The 5760-nt window shown below is 37.8% G+C and overlaps 1 non-coding gene across 1 annotated transcript; it reads right to left on the bottom strand.

The window, feature by feature from the left end:
- Positions 1-2521: 2521 nt before the first annotated feature.
- LOC119055223 (U6 spliceosomal RNA) lies at positions 2522-2628 on the bottom strand. The gene has a single exon (XR_005083656.2). It is a non-coding gene; the product is annotated as a U6 spliceosomal RNA (small nuclear RNA).
- Between the last annotated feature and the right edge of the window lie 3132 nt (positions 2629-5760).

Genomic DNA, 5760 nt, shown 5'->3' with positions numbered 1-5760 from the left:
CTGTCTGCTAAAACAGGACCGTGGTTCTGGTCATAAAACTTCTTCCAGCGTATGGTTGCATAAATTATTTTTCAATTAACTATTTCTTGTTAGTATTTATCACCCATTTGACCAAATTTTTGAAATATTTGTTCCCTCCATGCCTTCCGCCTGGGTTTTAAATGCAATGATGTCAAGGCTGTGTCTGTTTTGTTCATTTCTGCATTCACAGTATCAGCAAAATTAGTTAGTGTGCAGAGTAGGCATTGGACATTTTTTTAAAAGATTTTTTTATTTATTTATCTTTAGAGGGGAAGGGGGGAAGGAGAGAGGGAGAGAAGCATCAATGTATGGTTGCTTTTTGTGTGTCCCCTGTTGGGAACTGGCCTGCAGGGAACTGGTTTGCAACCCAGGCATGTGCCCTGACTGGGAATCAAACCGTGACTGTGTGGTTCTCAGGCCCGCGCTCAATCCACTGAGCTACACCAGCCAGGGCTGGACATTTTTTGTTGGTTAAATGAACTGCGCTTTCCTCTATTTCTCTCTGTCAATAAGAAAAAAAACCCAGGAGATGCTGAGGAATGCAATACATTTTTAACTGATTGGTTTCTAAAACAATGGTGTCCTGTCCTGATAGTTCTTTACACTTTTAACATCTAATTATTCAGGAAGCAGCATTTATTAGCTACCTTACTTTAGGAAGAATATCAAGTCTTAGATTTGAATTATATTTTCATATTCATGGGTTCAGAAATGTACCTTTGAAGCATTCATGGGGGTGGTATTTTAGAAGTACTTTTTAAAAAGCTGCACTCAAACGAACTCAATTTAGTTTTAATTTTGGCTGACAAGCTTTTCCTAGGTGCTGCTAAGATTCTAACAAATCTACACTTCCAGTAATACATGTATATAATAGGGTTCCATATGAAGATGCGCCTTTGTATGCTCCTTCTTTTACCTTGGAACCTTAGGAAAGGAGCCTATGTTTGAAATTCCCCTATTCTGTAGTTGTGTGACCCATAAAATGTTTTACTGACATTCACTTGTCGTATATAAGATGAGTTTTGTATAGAGCTTAATACAGTACCAGGTACAAAGTAGGCACTCAGTAAATGCTGGTTGGCTGAATGAATGAATGAATGCATGAAGTATGTTTTTAATCAACTCAGTATAGTTTGAACAGACAGAGATACTTCTGCTCTGCCTACAAATGACTAAAATTCTCACATGCATTCATTTTTGGGCTAAAACATTTTAAGGCATTTAAAATGCAAATATATTGAAAGTGTTCATAATTCATTACCTTGATTTAGTATTCCAGATTTAGAGCCTTCCAAATTCTAGATGAAAAGGAAGAGTCTAGAAGAAGGGATGTAGAACAGGTTCATTTTGATAATGAGTAGGGTATGTGGAGAGGTGTACAGAAGCTGTGTGCAGGATAGGAAGTAAACAGAAGGGAGGTTGGCATAAAAATATTGCAGATAGACCATATAAGGGGGCTAATGGAGGCACAGAAAGTCATATTCTGGCTTCCCATTCACCACCTGGGTCCACTCAGATTGCCATGTGTGGCCAGCAGAGTTTGATGGCAACCTGAAGAGACAGGCTGCTATCTATGCCTTGAGTAAATATTTCTGACTCGGTGAGATTGTCATTCATATGTCCGTAGTAAATGTTGGATTGAACACTTGAAAACTCCAGCTATCTAGGGCTTCCCAGAGTCAGCTGAACATCTGCAGTGTTAACCAGCCTCCAAAATGAACTGTGATCATCCTCTCCTCTTGGTATTTATTTCTTTTGGTAGACTCCCCTTACACTGAATGGGACATTGCAAAGTGATGGTGTGTGACCTTTGAAGTTAGATTATAAAAGACAATGCAGCTGCCTCTTAAGTCTGCCTCTTGAACAACTTTTTCTAGAGGAAGTGAGCAACCTTTTCATGAGAGCACACATGCAACCTTGAGGACATGACTATGTAGAGAAACCAAGACCTTTACCATCAGCCAGAACCAACTTGCAAGACATGTGAGTAAGACTCCCTAGAAGTGGATGCTCCAGCTTCAGCTTTGAGATGACTGTAGCCCTGGATGACATCTTCAGTACAATTTCATGATAAACCTTAAGCTAGGACTACCCAGCCAAACTATCCCCAGATTCTTTTTTTTTTAAAGATTTCATTCATCCATTTTCTTTTTTTTAAATAATTTTATTTAGTTATTTTTCAAGTACAGTTTTTTGTCTATTTCTCCCATCCCAGCCTCCCCTGCCCCATGCTCCCCACATCCCTCCCATTTCCACCCCCCTTAGTTCTCATCCCTGTGTCCTTCCTATTTGTTCCTCCAAATTCCTCCCCTTTTTCCCCCTTAAATTCCCTTCCCTCTCCCCTCTGGTCACTGTCCCCTTGTTCTCTATTTCAGTGTCTTTGTTTTTATTCTGCTTGCTTGTTTGTTTTGTTGTTTATCTTCCTATTAAAGGTGAGATCATGTGGTATTTGTCTTTCAACACCTGGTCTATTTCACTCAGCATAATGCTTTCCAGTTCCAAAAATATGGAACGCTTCATGAATTTGCGTGCCATCCTTGCACAGGGGCCATGCTAATCTTCTCTGTATTGTTCCAATTTTAGTATATGTGCTGCTGAAGCGAGCACCATTCATCCATTTTCAATGAGAGTGGAAGGGAAGGTGAAAAAGAGGGAGAGAGACATCAATGTGTGGTTGCCTCTCATGCCCCACCCCCCGACTGGTGACCTGACCTACAACCCAGGTGTGTTCCCTGACTGGGAATCGAACCTATGACCCTTGGGTTCACAGGCTTGTTTTTAATCCACTGAGCCACACCAGCCAAGGCCCCAGATTCTTAACAAACAAAATCGTGTAAGATAGTAAATGTGTATTGTCCTCGGTCACTAAGTTTGGAGTAATTTTTTTTTACAAAGCATTAGAGACTAATACATTTTCTTTGTCATATCTTTGATCATAATGGTTATTATATTTACTAGTTTGTCAGATAGATATTAAGTTTTCTACATCTCTTTAAAGGTGGTGGTTCTTTTTTCTAGCTTCATGTAAAGACATGAGAATATGGACATAAAGAGCAAGGACTCAGAGTCAGTCAGACATAAATTTGAGTACTGGTTGGGTGACCTGTGTGATTTATATCAAGTTACTTCATCTAACTCATACATGTCTTATGAGAATTATAGCAGTAAATGCATTACAAGTGCTTAGGATAATGCATGGCTTATAGTAAGAACTCAATAGCCCCAGCCAGTGTGGATCAGTGGTTGAGTGCTGGCCTCTGAATCAAAGAGTCGCTGATTTGATCTCCAGTCTAGGGCAAAATCCTGGGTTGTGGGCCAGGTCCCCAATAGGGAGCACATGAGAGGGAATGACACATTGATGTTTCTCTCCCTCTCTTTCTCCCTCCCTTCCCCCTCTCTAAAAGTAATAAATAAAATCTTTTAAAAATCTACCAAGTATTCTTTAAATTTTTTTGCTTTTGGCTTTTGATATAAATTTTAGGATAATATCAATTTCTGAGAGAGAGAGAAAGAAAGAGAGAGAGAATGCTGGAATTTTGATGGGGGTTGCACTGAATCTACTGATCAATTTTGGAAGAATCACCTTTTAACAATATGTACCCTTCCAATCCATGAGCATAGACTGTCTCTTCATTTATTTAGATTTCTTTAATTTCCCTCAACAATGCTTTATAATTTTCAGTACACTTGTTTTGCAGTTGTTTTGATAAATTTACTCCTAATTTTTAATTCTATTTGATGACATTATGAATGAAATTATTTTCTTAATTTTACTTTTGGATCATTTAATCTGTATGTAGTTATATAAAATTGAAATATATTATTTAGTTACTTAAATATATTGGTATTGTATAACACAACCTTGCTAAAATTTTTTTTAAAGTTTTAATAATGTTTTTTAAATTCCTTGGGAATTTCTTTATATAGATTTATGTCTCTATGATCAAATAATATTTGACAAAGTGGGCAGAAGCATAAAATGGAGTAAAAATATCCTCTTCAACAAACGGTGTTAGGAGATATGGATGGCTACATGCAAAAAAGAAGAAACTTGGTCACCAACTTACACAATACACAAAAATTAATTCATGGTAGATAAAAGACTTAGATATAAGTTGTGATACCATAAAAGTCCTAGAGGAAACCATAGGCAGGAAAGTCTCAGATATTCCATGCAGCAATATTTTCACTGATATGTCCCCTAGAACAAGGGACATTAAGGAAACAATAAACAAACTGGGTCTCATCAAAATAAAAGCTTCTGCAAGCTGAAGAAAACAGCATTAAAACAAAAAGATAACCAATTGTATGGGGAAACATTTGTCAATGATACTTCAGACAAGAGTTTGATCTCCAAAATATATAAAGAACTCATACAACTCCACTCCAGGAAGACAAACAACCCAATTAAAAAACAGGCAAAAGACTTGAAAAGACCTTTCTCCAAGGAGGACATACAGAGGGTCCAGAGACACATAAAAAGATGCTCAGCTTCACTAGCCATCAGAGATGAAAATGAAAACCACAATGAGATACCATTTCACACTGGTCAGAATGGCCATCATAAACAAATCAAAAAACAAGTGTTGGAGAGGATGTGGAGAAAAGGGAATCCCAGTGGACTGTTAGTGGGAATGCAGACTTGTACAGCCACTGTGGAAAATACTATGGAATTTCCTCAGAAAACTAAAAATGAAAATGCCTTTTGACCTGGCAATTCCACTGCTAGGATTATATCCTAAGAACTCTGAAACACCAATCCAATAGAATTTATGGACCCCAATGTTCATAGCAGCACAATTTACAATAGACAAGTGCTGGAAGCAACCTAAGTGGCCATCAGTAAATAAATGGATCCAAAAATTATGGTACATTTGCACGGTGGAATTCTATTCAGCAGAAAGAAAGAAGGAGCTCCTACCCTTTGCCACAGAATGGATGGAACTGGGCTAAGTGAAATAAGACAGGCAGTGAAAGTCAAATAGCATAGGATTTCACCTTTAAGTGGAACTTAACCAACAAAACAAATAAGCAAGCAAAATATAACCAGAGACATTGAAATTAGGAGCAAATGGACAGTAACCTTAGGGGAGGTGGGAGGAGATAATGGGGGGAAAGGGTTAGGAAGGGTTTTCAGGAACAACTATAAAGGACCCATGGACAAAACTAAGGGGGGTGGATTGGGGGGGTGGGGGATTGGTGTGGGAAAAAGGCAGACAACTGTACTTGAACAATAAGAAAAAGATTTACATTATTTGCAAAGTTTTGCTTCTTCCTTTCCAACCTCAATGCTTTCTCTTTCTTTCTCTTACATGAATACACTGGCCGGATCCCAAGTACGGTGTTGAATAGAAGTAGTGAGACAGATATCCTTTCCTTGTTTCTGATGTAAGGGAGAACACATTCCATCTTTCATCATGAAATATGATAGCTGTAGGATTTTCATAGATGCCCTTTCTCACCTTGAGGAAGTTCTTTTCTATTTCAAGTTTGTTGAAAGGTTTTTTAAAAATCATGAATGGGTATTGAATTTTGTGAAATACCTGTCCTGTGTCTGTTGAAATTATCATGTGGTATTTAGTATTTATTATCTTGATATGGTTTGTCATGTTAGTTGGTTTTGGGCTTTAAAACAACCTTGCATTCTTGGGATAACTCCTACTTGGTTGTGGTGTATCATTCTTTTTATATTTAACTAGATTTGGTTTGCTAATATTTTCTTGAGGATTATAGTGTTTA

Source organism: Artibeus jamaicensis, unplaced genomic scaffold, assembly GCF_021234435.1.
Source record: "Artibeus jamaicensis isolate MK-2021 breed Jamaican fruit bat unplaced genomic scaffold, CSHL_Jam_final contig_60, whole genome shotgun sequence".
In the NCBI taxonomy this organism is placed as follows: Eukaryota; Metazoa; Chordata; class Mammalia; order Chiroptera; family Phyllostomidae; genus Artibeus; species Artibeus jamaicensis.
This window is presented reverse-complemented; position numbering and strand designations above follow the sequence as displayed.